Genomic DNA, 17,158 nt, shown 5'->3' with positions numbered 1-17,158 from the left:
CTAATCCCCTCAGAACCTTCTGCCTTGACCCTTAAAATCCTAAGGCCCTCTCTGTTGAACAAGAAACCTCCTTTCGCCTTCACTGCACCCCAAAGCGTGCCCTCTGATCTTTTCGAGACTCATCTGTTTTCCCTCCAGTTGTCTCATAATGTATTTGTCTTTGTTGCACCTCAGATTCCTCTGTATTCTCCTGGTTCCCTTCAGGATTCTGGTTTCCCTTCCATGCACCCCAGAGCCTTCCAATATTCTTAGGACCCCTTCAATTTCCACCCACTCCTATCAGGGTTCTTTGTACTTTAGTGCATTCCGGAGCCCTCTGTATTCCTTTGTTACACCCAGAGCTCTCCTTTGGTTCTCTGGGAACCCTTCCATTTGCCTTTGTTGTACTTGAAGCCCTTCTGTGTGTGACAGGACCCTGAGTCTGCCCTCTGGTCCCCTCAGCACCTCTCCAACTGATAGGCGGTTTCCATATACACACCTTCACTGTCACTGTGCACCAGCATTCTCCATTTGGCCACTAGTCCCCTGAAGACTGCTCTGTCTTTTGCATGCCTCAGAGCCCTCCATTTCTCTCTAGGCCCTTCAAGTACCTCTGTTTGCCTTTTTCAGTGTTCTAGAACATTCCTTTTGTATTCATTGCACCCCAGAGCCTTTTTTTTTTTTTTTTTGTCTTCTGAACCCCTCAGGACTCCTCCATTTTTTCTTTCCACCCTCTTAGGTCCAGAGCCCTCCTCATAGTCACTAGCCTCCTCTAGACTCCTGTATAGTCCAGGGGTTGCCTCAGGTTTCATGTGTCCAAAAGCCGTCCATTTTCTACTCCGTACCCTCAGCACCTACCCAGTTGGCTCAATCGTTCCCTCAGAACCTCTCAGCACCCCAAGCGACCTTTCAGTGTGCTCCAGAGGCCTCTGTGCCCTTGACCCCTCAGAAACCCTCTGCTAGCTCCCTTGTATCATTAAAACCCCTCTGTTTGAGCCTCGGAACCCCCCATTGGCTGTCAAAGTCCCTCAAAATCTTCATTGTGCTCCAGAGCCCTTCACTGGCCTAGCCAAAACCAGAACCCATCCGTTAGCCCTGTAGCCCTCTTAAGATTGCTCTAGTTCACTCAGGATCCCTCAATTGGCCTTTATTGCACCTCCACAGCACTCTATTGGTCCTCTATCTATCTTTGGACCCATCTGGGCCCCTCAGAACCTTTCCTGAGGTTTTCATTATGCTGCAGAGTCATCTTTTTCCTCTCTAGTCACCTTAAGACCCTTCTAGCCTTCTCAAAATCACTCCTGAGGCCTTAATTGTGCCCCAGAGCATTGTTTACCCTTTCGTCCTTCAGGACTACTCTGTTGGCCCTTAGGACCCTTCTCGTCCCCTCAGGACCTCTCCTGAGGCCCTCATTGTGCATGTTGCCTCATTCACCCAACTAGGGCCATTACAGTCTCATCAGGACCCCCGCTAAAACCACCCTTGTGACTGATGGCCCTTCCTCATTCTATAGACCTCTATGGGTCCCTCTAGTTCTGTAAGGGGTCCTGCTGCCCTCCAGCAAGCCTGTGGGCCCTTGCTGAGCATTGTCAGAGAACAGGCATGGTCCTGCTGCCCTTCTGAGTGCTCCAGGCCCTTTACGCAGCTTTTCTGGAGTGTGCATGGGGCCCTGCTGTCCAGACAGGCCCAGGTTCTTCGGGTCAGGGCACCATTAAGGATTAGGGCACCATTTCGGTTAGGCTTAGGGGTTAGGGCACCATTAGGGTTAGGGGTTTGGGTTCAAGTTCGGGTTGTTAGGGTTAGGGCTTTGAAGCAAGCTTTTTTTACTTCAGTGATGTACACAATCCAGCCACAGTTAGCATGTGAAGAGAAATGAGTAATAATTTGCCATTTGCACTGACCGTGGCTTCAGATATGATCAGTCACTTTATTTAAACGTACATTCCTAGCTATTAAATACAAGGTCTGGAAGATGAGGCCCTACTGCAACATGCAGATCTCACTCGTTTTCCACCTAGGAATCCAAATTATGGAGTTCATCTTGCCACGAAGAGAGAGATGTACACATGCTAAGGAGGGCTACGTGTCTTGTGTAGAATAAAATTCTTTGCATTGTGTGTGTGTGCACACGTGCATGTTCCACCTGTGAAATAAAGATGAGCTGTCACAGTGTTTTAACGTCAGTATTGTACCTGCTGTGATGTGTTTGTCCTTGCCACAGCTCGCATTCATTTCTGTCACGTTGCTGCTGTCTCAGCAGCGTCACGGGTTTTGTTGGACACGCCATTGGCAGAGCCAGCAGTCAATAGGGTCACATGCACTCGGGCAGATGGCGCAGCGTCAGTGCTGTTGGCATAGCAGTGATGGCTGGGTGCAGCTGATGGTGGTGGCTGAGCCGTGCGGCCAGTGGTTTGATATCATGGTATGTATGCTGCATGTGTTCATTCCCCCAGGAATTTGGGGTTCACAGAAAAAAATGCGTTGCAGTGCTGGAGGAGAGCAGGTGATGGCTGAAGGCCAAGTTACTTGCTTGGAGGAGTTGCTTTTTTAAAACTTTACATTCAGTGATTACTCCCAATTTAGATAATAAAATTAAAAATAGCAGAATATAAATAATAGAACACTAATCGGGAGTAGTACCTGTAGAGAAACAAATCAAGTTTATATTACTTAACAAACCAGGCCGTAATTATTCCCAATCTGTATTGTAATGAAAAAAATAAATAATTTAGAAATCCTCTTTAAGTGCCAAAGATAGAAAACTAATTGGGAGCCATTAATAGCTAAATTGAAACATAGCCATTATTAAATAAATTGCAGACATTAATGACTCTAAATTGGAAACAAGAGAGTTTTACACTTTTAAACAAATAGAATTGGAAACAAATTGGTAGTGTTTAATGATTAAATTATACCATACCCGTAAGTAAGTTCAGAGGCAATAATGGCTCCTGCTTAGAACCAAAATAGTAATAGAAGCTTTAGATTTTTAAATAAAATGAAACAAAAATGAATCATTAAATTATGGTTACGTTTAAATGTAGGTATTAAAAAAAAAAAAAAATCATAGGTAGTAACGATTCCCAACCAGAACTAACATCACGTTAAAAGACTGAGATTAAAAGAAAACTAACAATGAGTCATGACTGTCTAAATTTAAATGCAGCCCTTTTTTTGGGGGGGAGAGGGAGGGCAAAGGAGGGGGAAGTCACAGGTACTAATTATTCACAAGTAGACCTAAAATAAAAAGAGCGCAAATTATATTTGATTAATAAAAAGTTAAATTGAATTTTAAAAATGTATAGAACACTAATTGGGCATCATTAATGCCTGTTATTTATTTAATAATAGCAATGTTAAATGTATGTATTAACAATGACCAAGCAGTATTATCATAATAAAAACTTTGTTATGAATTAGAAATAGAATACTAATTGGGAGTAGTTTATTATAATAATAATATCGTATTTGTTTAAATTTATTACCCAAAATTTTGATTAAAGATTATTATAACAATATCTTCTTATAATCATGGTAATTAAAGCACTCCTAATTACGTTTCTAATTCATAATCTGAAATCCTGATTTAGAATAGTAATTAAACTTTTCTTTTGTGTCAGTCCCTTGGTTTTTGCCCTTTGTCTCCTTTTCCATTTTTCCTGCAGCAGTAGTAAATGAAACACTCTTTGGGTGCAAGCCATTCATTCACTGTCTTTTATAATATTAAACTATCTAATTAAGCCGTTTAAATAATGTAATATTATGCAATTAAATTATGATATAAAATACAATGAATTAGTTAATTGCAGCCAACGAGTATTCCATTTAATACTGCTGCTCCAGTGCTAATACTTGTTATTTTTATACTTTTTTTCTTACTAGATTGTCATGCATTCATATACTAGTAATTGCTATTCTAACTCGGAGTAACTACTGATCAGAATAATCATGAGAATAGACTGTTGTAACCTATAATTAGCAATATTGGTTAAATAGCAATTATTGCTTCAATATGCAAGGAACACAATTATGCAAATTAAGGAGTTTCACCCACCACACGCAGCCTCAATCACGCCTCATAGTTAAAACCCACCACCTCAGTAAAGTACCCTCCCCACACGCACCCCGATCCCAGAGCCCCGCGCCGGCGCCTACCCTGGGCCCAAAGGCAAACAACCCGGACGCAGAACCGAGACGGCGGCAGCACCGCCACGGTACCCGCGCTCCGTCAGCAGCCGCAGCCAGCCGCAAACGCGGCGAAACGGACGCAGCCCCTGACAACGGCGGCCGTCACCGCTGGCACCTGCGCGAGAGGTCCCGAGGCGCGGAGAAACGCCGTCGAGAGAAAAACGGGCGCTGTGTCCTAGAGACCCGCGCTCGGAGGACTAACCGGCCCCTCCGGGGCTCCCCGCCACAGGGAGCGGCTTCTCGGCGGCCAACGGACACTCCTACTGTCCCGGAGCGACGGCCGACGCGCACGCGCCAGCCACCGGCCCCGCTCGTCCGATGGGCGCGCGGCAGCGGGAGCGCCCGTTAGCGGTCCGGAAAAGGCTCTACGCACGCCACAGCCGCCGTAAGGCCCAGAAGTGCCCATCAGTCCTCCGGCAGTCGCGCTCTGTGGAACAGCGCTCCTCCAAAACTACGGAAAATGGTCCAAAAATAACAGCGAAAATAACTACAGATTAAGAAAATAAAGCGACCACTGTGGAAATGTCTTCTCCACAACAAGAAGTCGACCTAACTGGAATAATCACTGGAGGCGACTTGGAACTCCCCAAAAGGGAAAAAAAACCCCCAAACCCTAGCTACTGGAAGTCAGCCAGAGCAGAATACATAAAACACTAGAACCAAAATATTAAAAAAAAAAACCCACCCGTATCTCTGTTTATTTAGTTCACTTAATATTTTTAAATTTTTTCTCTCATCTTACTGATTTTTTTTATTTTTTATTTAATGGCTACTTTTATCAAGGTTACTGCCATTATTTATGAATTCTTTTCTTCTTTGTCCTATACCCTATCACTTTTAAAATTTTCATCATTTGTCTCATTTTTTTCTCTATGCTTACTTTTTTCCTTCTGTTTCCTTAATGCTGTCACTTTGCAATTTTTCTTACTATGTCTGCTTTTAATGAGTTCACTGTCTTTATTTTTGAATGTTTTCTTGGCTGTCCTGAATCCTGTCACTTTGTAAGTTTTGTTTCTGTGTCTTTGTTTAGTTTGCTGTCCCTATTTTTAATTTTTTTCCTTAATCTTGTCCTTTTTAATTTTTCTATGTGTATATTTACTCAGCTTGCTGCCCTGTTTAATTCTTTCCCCTCTGTTCTGTACCCCGTTGCTTTTTAAACGTTTTCTCTGCTGTCTTTTTAAAATTTTGCTCTTTCTTGAATTCCTACGCTTTTAAAATTTTGTTTCAATACCTGTATTTGAATTTGCTGTCCCTTTTTAAAATTCTTTCCTGTTGTGTACACCATCGCCTTTTATCTTTCTATGTTTACTTTTATACAGTTCACTGTATTTTTCCCCTCTATGTCCTGTACTCCATCACTTTTAAAATTTTCTTTATGTCTTTTATGAAGATGCTTCTCACTAATTTTTAATTAGTTCCTGTTTGTCCTGTACCCTGTCACTTTAAAAATTTTGTTTATTTTTCTCTATTTAGTTCAGTGTCTATTTGTTAATTCTTACCTGTCATGTACCCCATCAATTTTAAATTTTTTTGCTTCCATTTATTTAGTTCCCACTCCCAATTTTTTAATGCTTTCCTGTCTTTGCTGTACATTGTCACTTTATAAATTCTCTATGTCTACTTTTACCAGTTCACTGTCTTTATTTTTTTCTCCTCTCTGTCCTTTACCGTGTTGCTTTTGAAATTTTCTATGTCTACTTTTATCCAGTTTGCTGTCTGTAGTTTTAAACTTTTTTCCAGTCGTGCACCCTGTTGCTTTTAAAATTTTCTTTGTATGTCTACTTTAACCAATTCACTGCCATTGTTTAAGTTTACAATGGGCAGACTATCCTGTACCTTGTTGCTTTTTAAATTCTATTTCTATTTCTCCATTTATGTAGCTCGCTGGCCGTATTTTTATTTTTTTCTCCCTTATTTCCCTAATCACTGTTGCTTTTAAAATGTTCTTTCTGTCTATTTTTATCCCATTCACTGTGTTTATTTTTAAAATTTTTTTTCATTAGTGCTTTTTAAATTTTTGCTCAATGTCTCAATTTTAATTCACTGTATTTTTTTAGTTTACTTCCTTTATTTCGCTAATCCCCATCGCTTTTAAAATCTTCTTTCTGTGTATCTTTTTCCAGCTCACTGTATTTATTTATTTTTTTCTCATCTTTCCTCAGTGCTGTCACATTTTAACATTTCTGTCTGTCTGCTGTTATGCTTTGCTGTCGCTTTTTGATCTTTCCTCTCTTAATCCATTGGCTTTTAAAATGTTCTACTTTTACCACATTTGCTCTTTTTATTTTTTAATTATTTGTCTTGGTTTTCCTTAGTGCCATTGCTTTTAAAATTTTCTTTCTACATCTCTGTTTTAGTTCAATGTTGCTATTATTTAACTTCTTCCTTATTTCCTTAATCCTATTTGCTTCTAAAATATTCTGTCTATTGTTATTCCATTCACTGTAGTTTTTAATTATTTCTTTTCTTTCCTTAGTGCTGTCACTTTAAAAATATTCATTCTACATCTCTGCTTTAGTTTGCTGTCCCTATTTTTTAATTTTTCCCTTTATGTCCCTAATCCCTGAGCTTTTTAAATTTTCTTTCTACACCTGATTTTGTTCACTGTCCCCATTTCATAACTTTTTCCTTTATTTCTCTAATCCCCTTCACTTTTGAAAGTGAAAGATTCACTTCTTTCTATGCCTATTTTTTTCCATTTGATGTCTTGATTTTTAATTATTTCTTGTCTTTCCTTAGCGGCCTCACTTTTAAAATTTTCTTTCTCTGTCTCCGTTTTAGTTTGCCATCACTGTTTTTATTTTTTTTTCCTTATTTCCCTAATCCCCCTTGCTTTTAAAATTTTCTGTCTACTTTTATCGCATTTGCTGTCTTTGTTTTGCTTTGGTTTTTAATTATTTCTTGTCTTTCCTTAATGCTGTTGCTTTTTAAATATTTTTCTACATTTATCTTAGTTTGCTGTCCCCATTTCATAATTTTTCCTTTATTTCTGTGGTTCCTCTTGCTTTTCAAATGTTCTTTCTGTACCTACTGCTATTTCCTTTGCTGTCTTTTAAATTTTTTTGTCTTTCCTTAGTGCCATTGCTTTTTAAATTTCCTATGTCTCCATTGTAGTTTGCTGTCACTATTTTTTTATACTTTCCTAATTTCCTTAATCCCCTTTGCTTTTAAATTTTTCTACTTTTATCCCATTCACTGTATTTATTTCACTGTCTTTTCTTATAATTATTTCATGTCTTTCCTTAGTGGCCTTTTAAAATTTTCTATCTAGATTGGATTTGGTTTAGTTCACTGTCCCTATTTTTAAATTATTCTCTTTATTTCTCTAATCTGCCCTGCTTTTTAAATGTTCTTGCTATGCATTCTTTTCACTTTTTTTCAATTATTCCTTGACTTTCTTTAGTGCCCTCGCTTTTTAAATTTTCTTTCTACAGCTCTGTATTAGTTTGCTGTTCCTGTTTTTTTTTCTTCTTCTTTATTTCCTTAATCACCGTTGCCTTTAAAATTTTCCATCTACTTTTATGCTGTTCACTGTCTTTATTTTGCTGTCTTTGTTTTTTAATTATTTCTGCTCTTTCATTATTGCCATAACTTTTAATTTTTTTCTACATGTGTTTTAGTTTGCTGTTCCTATTTTTTATTTCCCTAATCCTTGTTGCTTTTTAAATGTTCCTTCTATGCCTACTTTTATTCCCTTACACTGTCTTTTAAAATTTTTTTCCTCGCTTTTCTTCAGTGCTATTGCTTTTTAGATTTTCTTTATATATCTCCATTTTAGTTTATTTTTATTTTTTTCCTAATTGCCCTAATCCCCACTGCTCTTAAATTTTTCAACTTTCATCTCATTCACTTTATTTTGCTGTCTTTTTTAATTATTTCTGGTCTATCCTTAATGCTGTCACTTTTAAAATTTTCTTTCTACATCTCTGTTTTAGTTTGCTGTCGCTTTTTTTTTTCCTTATTTCCTTAAACCCCGTTGCTTTTAAAATTTTCTGTCTCATTGTCCTGGTTTTGACTGGGATAGAAAATAGTGCGGTGTTTTGGATTTAGGATGAGAATAACATTGATAACACGCTAGTATTTCAGTTGTTGCCGAGCAGTTAAGGACTTTTCAGCTTCTCATACCAACCTGCCAGTAAGAATGCGGGGGGCGCCCGAGAAGCTGGGAAGGGACACAGCCAGGACAGCTGACCCAAACTGGCCAAAGGGATATTCCATACCATATGATGTCATGTTCCGCATATAACTAGGGAAGCTAGCCTGGAGGCAGTTCAGCTCGCGAACTAGCCGGGTATTGGCTTCAGTTGGTGAGCAATTGTGCTGTGCATCACTTGTATATTATTATTATTATCTTCCTTTTCTGTTCTATTAAACTGTCTTTATCTCAACCCACAAGTTTTACTTTTTCTTTTTTTTTTTTTCTTTACGGGGAGCAAGGCGGTAGGGAGCGAGCCAACGGCTGCGCGGTTGTTTTAGCTGCCTGCCGGGTTAAACCACGAGTCTTGTAGCCCATGGCTATTCTTTAGTTCTCCGTCTCTGTCAGGTTCCCTGCTCCTATTTATTAAATCCTCCCTCTCTGCCATTTACTTTGTTTCTTTTTTGTCTTTCTCTCCCTTCCCCTCTTCTTTTTTTCCTCCCTCACTGCGGTGCTGCCTGCCCCGCGTTTTTTCTGCATCTCCGTCCTGCTCCCTCTTTCGGCTGCTTCTCTCCCTCTCTCTCTGCCGCCTCTTTCTCCCTCTCTCTCGGGCTCCCTGTCCCCGTCCTTCACTCGCCGTCCCTTTCCCTGCCTCGTGCTTTCTCGCTCCCCCCTCACCGCGCCAGCTGCCACTTTTCTCCTCTCTTCTAGTGTCCTGCACCCGGCTCCTCGGTTTTGGGGGCAGCCTCTGCCTCTGCACAGCAGCCCAGCTCTCCGGGAGCCCGACGGACCGACCGTGCGTCCGTTCCGCGCCGGACTGGCGAGCGCGGCTCTGGGTAGGACAGCCGAGGTGTCCCAGGGTCGGACCCGAGCCCCGGCGCGGAGTCGCTCCTGGGACTCGGTCCGTGTGTGACCGAATAAACGCTTGCGGTCTCTTGCCGTGCCGGCTGCGTTTGCGCTTCCTTCGCACGGGGCGAGGGGCTGTGATGGAGGGCGGGGGGGGGGGGGGGGTGTCAGGCGATGGCCCCCTGTTCCTGCTCGGCTCCAGCTGTGGGCCGGGGCTGATGGTGCCCCAGGTGCGGGCAGTGAGGTTGATGGCCACGACTGCACGGAGGGAGAAGGTGAGCGGGGCCGCGTGATGGACCGGCGGGTCCCGGCAAAAGCCCCGAGGGCGACGGTGGCGGTAGTGCCTCGTGGGGGGGGGGGGGGAATGTCCGTGTCAGAGGCACGGAGCAGGGGCAGCAGGGGAGGGGGGCTGCCCGGAGCCATGCGGGGAGTGGCGTGGGGTGTGTCCGCGCCGTGTCAGAGCCGGGCGGTGGGGTGGGGTGTAGGCAGCCCTGAGCCGCGCTGCGGAGCTCGGGGCTGCCGTCGCGGCTCGGCGGGGCTTGCGGTTGACCTGGCGCGAGGGGACGGGACGGTGTCCCCGCAGGGTCAGGAAGCATGGAAGGCTGCCTCCCGCAGCATGCCGGGAGCTGTAGTCTTACGGCACTGGCTGCCACGTGTCATTTGCTACTGCGTGCCGGGAGATGTCGTCTCACCCTCTGGAAAAGGCGCTGTCTGCCTCCCAACTCAACAAAACTCCTCTAGACCTGGTCACCCCACACAGCTGCCCCCAGCTCCAGCACCTCTCCTGAAGCCTGTTCCATAGCCACAGACTGCCGCCCAACCCTGTCTTCACATCAGCAAGCTGTCCCTTGAGTATGCTTTATTGCATCATAAATGCAGGTGTCATTAGCATCAGTTTGGGGAAACAGCAGTGTCTCCAAAAGCTCCTGCAGAAGAAGGGGTTGCTGCCTCAGGAGAGCTACAGTCATCACTGTGGGTAAGAGTTGCTAGTTCTCTCCCTCCCAGACGCAGCACTGAGGACTCGATTATCAGTTCCTCTGTGGGGATGTTACTGGCTGCATCTGGCTCAGGTTTGTGTGGGTTGTTTTTGGCCTCGTTCTCCTAGAGGCATAGGCAAAAAAGGACAGATGGACACTTACTTGCTGCAGAGAGGAGCTGCTGCGGCCCAAGCCAGAGACCAGAAAAAGGTAAAGAAGCCAAAGAATAAAATAAAGGGGATCCAGCCGGCAGCTTCCTCCAGCTGCAGGCAGGAGACCGCCTCTCTAGGTGAGGAAGAACACCTCTTAGCATAGTCCTCAGCAGATCTGATCACTAACATGCATCTCAGGGTCTGTATGCGTCACCAAAAGCACAGTACGGCCACCTAGCGTGTGTGAGGTTGTGTATCTGGGAAGCCTTATATTGTAAGAGCGGTAGACAGCAATCTATTCTTTTAGGCGCATGACAGTCAAGCAACCGGAGCCTCAGAGGAAGGGGCGGGGGGGGAAGAGAAAGAAGAAAGATGAGTCCGAACGGTCAAATTCTCTCAGCAGCTCTGAAAGCAAGAGCTGCAGTGAGTCCTGGACTCTTAGGACCACGTTGCCCCTCTTCTGCGTCCCGTCCCTCCCTGCCCCACCCCATGCTCCTTTTTCTCATCACTATCATTTTTTTTCCCCTGCATTTCTCTCTCATTGTCCAGCTCTCCCTCTTTCTCTTTCTACCTCTCCTTTTTCTATCTGTGCATCTATCCTGTTCCCTCTCCCTCTTTTTTTCATTCTCTGTCCTGCAGCCCATCGCTACTTTTGTCTTTCTCCATCTGTCTGTCTACCTATCCAAATGTCCTTGTTTCGGCAGGGACAGAGTTAATTTTCTTTCTGGCAGATGGTGTAGTGCTGTGTTTTGGATTTAGGATGAGAATAATGTTGAGAATGGCTCTACCTGGAGTCTTTGGCAGAAAGCACCAGGGGAGAGTCAAGGTCTGCCCCTGGGGTTTTGGAGTTGGGGATACAGAGGATCCGAGGCCTGCTACACTCCAACTGAAAAAGAGATATTGGCAGCGTACAAAGGGGTTCAAGCCGCTTCAGAAGCGACCGGTACCAAAGCACAGCTCCTCCTGGCACCCCGACTGCCAGTGCTGGGCTGGATGTTCAAAGGGAGGGTCCCCTCTACACGTCATGCAACTGATGTTACAGTGAGTAAGCAGGTCGTGCTGATGATGCAGCAGGCTCAAATAGGAAGTCCCAATCACCCAGGAATCTTAGAAGCAATCACAGACTGGCCAGAAGGCAAAGATTTTGGAGTATTGCCAGAGGAGGAGGCGACGCACATCAAAGGGGCCCCACCATATAATAAACTGCCAGAAAATGAGAAGCAATATGCCCTCTTCGCTGATGGGTCCTATCGCATTGTGGGAAAGCACCGGAGGCGGAAGGACGCTGTACAGAGTCCTACACGACGAGTCGCAGAAGCTACCGAAGGACAAGGTGAATCGAGCCAGTTTGCAGAGGCGAAAGCCATCCAGCTGGCTTTAGACATTGCTGAATGAGAAAAGCGACCAATGCTCTACCTCTATACTGACTCATGGATGGTGGGTAAATGCCCTGTGGGGGTAGTTACAGCAATGAAAGCAGAGCAACCGACAGCGCAGCAGCAAACCCATCCCGGCTGCCCCATTGTGGTGAGATACCGCTGCCTGGCTAGAGAAGCTGGTTGTGAAAGTACGGCACGTAGGTGCCCATGTACCCAAGAGTTGGGCCGCTGAAGATTATTGCAACAACCAGCAGGTGGATCAGGCTGCTAAGATTGAAGTGGGTCAGATAGATCTGGACTGGCAGCGTAAAGGTGAATTATTTATAGCCTGGTGGGCTCATAACACCTCAGGCCATCAAGGAAGAGATGCAACATATAGATGGGATCGCGATCGAGGGGCAGACTTAACCACGGACACTATCGCACAGGTCATCCACAAATGTGAAACATGCACTGCGAATGAACAAGCCAAGCGGTTAATGCCTCTGTGGTATGGAGGACCATGATTGATACATATACATGGGGAGGCCTGGCAGATCGATCACGTCACTCTCCCGCAAACCCGCCAAGGCGAGCGTTACGTACTTACAATGGCGGAAGCAACCACCGGATGGCCAGAAACATATCCCATGCTCGGCGCCACCACCCGGAACGCTATCCTGGGCCTTGAAAAGCGAGTCCCACGGTGATGGCATCCCAGAAAGAATCGAGTCAGACAACGGGACTCATTTACAAAAAAGCCTCTTAGACACTTGGGCCAAAGACCACGGCATTGAGCAGGTGTATCACGTCCCTCTTTGTGCACAAGCCTCTAGGAAAATCGAACAATACAATGGACTGCTAAAGACTACACCGAGAGCAATGGGTGGTGGAACCTTCAAACATTGGGATACACGTTTAGCAAAGGCCACCTAGTTGGTTAACGCTAGGGGATCTACCTATCGAGCTGGCCCTGCCCAATCTAACCTTTTACGTACCACAGAAAGAGATAAAGTCCCCGTAGCATGTACGAAGAATACGTCGGTGTGTTGGGTTTGTGTGGCAGGGTTTTGGTGGCAGGGGGGTCTACAGGGGTGGCTTCTGTGAGAAGCTGCTAGAAGCTCCCCCTGTGTCTGATAGAGCCAATGCCAGCCGGCTCTAAGACGGGCCTGCCGCTGGCCAAGGCCAAGCCAATCAGCGCCTCTGTGATAACATATTTAAGAAGAAGAAAAACACTTAGAGAGGGAGAGCTTTTGCAGCCGGAGAGAGGAGTGAGAAGATGTAACAAACTCTGCAGACACCAAGGTCAGTGCAGATGGAGGGGGAGGAGGTGCTCCAGGCGCCGGAGCAGAGATCCCCCTGCAGCCCGTGGTGAAGACCATGGTGAAGCAGGCTGTCCCCCTGCAGCCCATGGAGGAAGGATGAGGGGGGTGTAGAGATTCCACCTGCAGCCCGTGGAGGACCCCACACCGGAGCAGGTGGAGGCACCTGAAGGAGGCTGTGGCCCGTGGGAAGCCCACGCTGGAGCAAGTTCCAGGCCGGACCGGTGGACCCGTGAAGAGGGGAGCCCACACCAGGGCAGGTTTGCTGGCAGGACTTGTGGCCCCGTGGGGGACCCCACGCTGGAGCAGTTTGCTCCTGAAGGTCTGCACCCCGTGAGAGGGACTCCATGCTGGAGCAGGGGAACAATGAGAGGAGTCCTCCCCCTGAGGATGAAGAAGCAGCAGAAACACCGTGAGATGAACTGACCGTAACCCCCATTCCCCGTCCCCCTGTGCCGCTGAGGGGGGGGAAGGTTGAAGCCGGGAGTGAAGTTGAGCCCGGGAAGATGGGAGGGGTGGGGGGAAGTGTTTTAAGAGTTGATTTTGTTTTCTCATTCCTCTACTCTGTTTTGCCAAGTAATAAATTAGATGAATGCCCTCTCTAAGTTTGGTCTGTTTTGCTCGTGACAACAATTGGTGAGTAATCTCTCCCTGTCTTTATCTCGACCTGCAAGCATTTCGTTATGCCTTTTCTCCCCTGTCTAGTGAATGAGGGGAGTGAGAGAGCGGCTCTGGTGGGCACCTGGCCTCCAGCCAGGGTCAACCCACCACAGTTGGGGAAGGCCACTTGGGTTACTCCTGCTTCAGGCAAACCGATCCACAGGGTTGCTTTTGCTCAAGGACCCGGGTGCGCTCGGTGGGTAACGCAGAAAGACGGGACAGTCCCATCCATACTTCAAGGGATTCGATTTTGGGTGAGAATAGCCAATGATTTTACTCGTACAATGTTAATTGCTATATGATAATGCATGTCATTGTTATTATGATTGCTATATGCTATAGTAATACTATTACAGTAAGAATTATCCAGTTTAATGAACAATGAACTCTGATGAAACTGAACAAAGAGCAGAGGCGATGAAACCAGAATGGGCTTTAGCAACGAGCGCCCAGCAACTTCGAGATCGACGTCTCAACCCACAGAACGTGAGCATGGAACTCACCAGACGCATCAGCTACAAGTTTCAGATGCGGCACGCACCAATCCACCATCGCACACCATCTCTCCTGCCCTGAAAGACCGTTATGACAGATGGACCCCAAAGTCACGGACCAAATGAACTTAACGGACATTTATGAACATCTTACAGACGTTTTACAGCGGTGGTCCACTGATTATATCACAAGACAGGAAAAAACAGCGGTGATTAATCGCAATGTCTTGGAAAATGTGGGATCTGGACATGACACAGCCAGTATAGAATAAGGGGTGGATACCATCCTGGTTTTGGCAGGGATAGAGTTAATTTTCTGGCAGCTGGTGTAGCCCTGGATTTTGGATTTAGGATGAGAATAATGTTGCTAACACATTGATATTTTTAGTTGTTGCCAAGCGGTCAAGGACTTTTCAGCTTCTCATACTGCCCTGCTAATGAGAAGGCGGGGAGCACCCAAGAAGCCGCAAGGGGGCAGAGCCAGGACAGCTGACCCAAACTAACCAAAGAGATATTCCATACCATACAACGTCACGTCCCATTTCTAACCAGGGGTCTCGTGCAGCATCGACTTTGGAGCCACGGCATTTATCTTCCCAAGTCACCATTACACGTGACAGAGCCCTGTTTTCCTGGAGATGGCTGAATACCTGCAAGCCGATGGGAAGCGGTGAATGAATTCCTTGCCTTGTTTTGCTCGCGCGTGCAGGCTGAGAGGCCGGGCAGCTGGAGGTCGTGTGTAGCATCGACTTCGGGCGATAAGAAATCGTGCTGTTCATCACTCATTGCATATATATTATTTTCCTTTTTGTGTTTGTCATATTGAACTGTTTTTATCTCAACCCACGAGTTCTCTCACTTTCACTCTTCCACTTCTCCCCCCTGTCCCACCGGGGGATAGTGGGCGAGCAGCTGTGTGGTGCTTAGCTGCCAGCCAGGGCTAAAGCACAACACTCAGTTTTTTTTTAATTCTTCTCCATCTGCCCTTTAGCCTTTCCGCCTCTTTCTCCTGCTCCCGGTCTCTCTTATTTATTCCTTCATTTCTATGTGCCTGTTTTTTGCTCAGTCTCTCCTCTTTCTATACCCTTGTCCCACTCCCCTTCCCTCTCTGGTTCGCACCATCCTGTTTTCTGGCTCCTTGCCTGTCCTGGTTTCAGCTGGTATAATTTTCTTCCTAGCAGCTGGTATAGTGCTACATTTTGTATTTAGCATGAGCATAACGTTGATAACACGCTAGTATTTTAGTTGTTGCCAAGCAGTCAAGGACTTTTCAGCTTCTCATAGAGGCCTGCCAATAAGGTGGCAGGGGGGCACCTGAGATGCTGGTAGAGAACATGGCCAGGACAGCTCACCCAAACTGGCCAAAGGGATATTCCATACCATATGATGTCATGCTCCAGATATAATTGGCAGGTCGGGTGGGTGGCTCAGGAACTAGTTGAGCATTGGCTCCGGCAAGGAAGGATCCCTCCGAGCCATTCCCGACAGAGCAGACTACCAGCACGCAGCACCGGGAGCTCTGTACCTCCGTCAGCTACGCGCTAAGCTGCCACGTATCAAGGAAGCCTTGTGGAGAAGCACCGTCGAAGCATCTGCCGCGTGCTGCCGAGCGGGCGAGGGGCAGGCAGGCGGCGCCGTGGAGGAGGAAAGGGCAGAGGCAGAGAGAGAAGCATCGGGGCAGCGAAGGTCTCCTGCCGGCGCCGGGAGCCGTAGAGAGTCACCCATTATCTTTCATGTGACCCGGTCCATCTCTGCTGCCCTGCACCAGATCTCCATGGGCCCACCTACCCGTCCAACTCCCCCAAACTTGTTTGTCTTCTGCCAACTCTGTCCTGTACCACTTCACCTATTAATCTGTAAAAAATATAGAAGCTTAGCTATAAGAAAACTTATGTTAACTAGAAAGCTGCTTAAGGCCTAGAACTGTTTTAAAGCCTATAATCATGGGAAAGGGGTTTCTAATCAAGATAATAGGTAATGAAGCTAATTGACCATGGCAATGTACAATGCTGCTACGTTCCTTGTACAGTCCCTACCCAACCGGACAATAGGCCCGGGAATATTAGTCTTATGAAGTTGTTATGGACAGGTGCATCCACAGCAAGGATACCGCACATGCCTGCAAGAAGAGGGTCATCCAGCGGACACGGATGCGCGACCACTGGCGACCACCGGAAACCCCTGAGGACCACCGACTCAAATCACTGAGCACACGTGACAGGGAGGAGAATATGGAAATGGATTCCAAGAAATGATTATCATAGGACTGCCTTTTCTTGGAAAACAATGAATATGTATATTTTGATTCTATATAACCCGTGTTTTGGTAATCACCCGGATGCACGTTTGGTGGAGCTGTTTCCCCCGTGCATCCAGCGCTGCAATAAAGCAAACCTAGGGTAACTCACTTCTGGTAGATTTAACAAATCTGTTTCCCTCTCCCTATTTTTTATTCCTCCCTCTGTACCCAGTCACTTTTTAAATTTTTATGTTTCCTTCTATTCATCTCCCTGTCCCTTTTTTAATATTTCTGTCTTTCTTGTATCCCATCAGTTTTTAAATTTTCTTTCCACATTGTCCTCTACCCATCTTCCCGTCCCTACATTTTATTTCTTGTACTCAGTTGCTTTTTAAAATTCCTTCTACGTCTCTGTCTCCCTTTCTTGATTTTTTTTAAATTGTTTTCTATGTTCCTTGTAGTCCATTGCTATTTAATTTCTCTTTCAACAACTCCCTTTATCCATCTCCCTTTCCCTAAATTTTAATTCATCCTTTTCTTCTGTATACCCCACCACTTAAGTTTTCTTTCAATGTTTCCTTCTATTCTCATCCCCATTCCTACTTTTTTTTCTTTCTCACATTTCTTGTAGCCTATCGCTTTTAAAAATTTCTACGTCTCCCTCCATCTGACTCCCCGTCTCTATTTTTTTAATTGCTCCTTCTCTGCCCTGTGCACGGTCGCTTTGAAAATTTTCAATGTCTCCATTTATTTAGTTTCCCATACTCAGTCCATTTTTTTGTCACATACCTCATTGATTTTTACTTTT

General features: G+C 45.5%; 1 long non-coding RNA gene across 1 annotated transcript; it reads right to left on the bottom strand.

The window, feature by feature from the left end:
* Window positions 1-1,886: 1,886 nt before the first annotated feature.
* On the bottom strand, window positions 1,887-4,930 carry LOC129203039 (uncharacterized). The gene is made up of 2 exons (XR_008575904.1): window positions 4,135-4,930; window positions 1,887-2,619 (listed from the first exon to the last, which is right to left on the bottom strand). It is a non-coding gene; the product is annotated as an uncharacterized LOC129203039 (long non-coding RNA).
* Between the last annotated feature and the right edge of the window lie 12,228 nt (window positions 4,931-17,158).

Source organism: Grus americana, chromosome 2, assembly GCF_028858705.1.
Source record: "Grus americana isolate bGruAme1 chromosome 2, bGruAme1.mat, whole genome shotgun sequence".
Taxonomy (NCBI): Eukaryota; Metazoa; Chordata; class Aves; order Gruiformes; family Gruidae; genus Grus; species Grus americana.
Note: the sequence above shows the minus strand (reverse complement) of the source record. Positions and strands in the feature narration are given on the sequence as shown.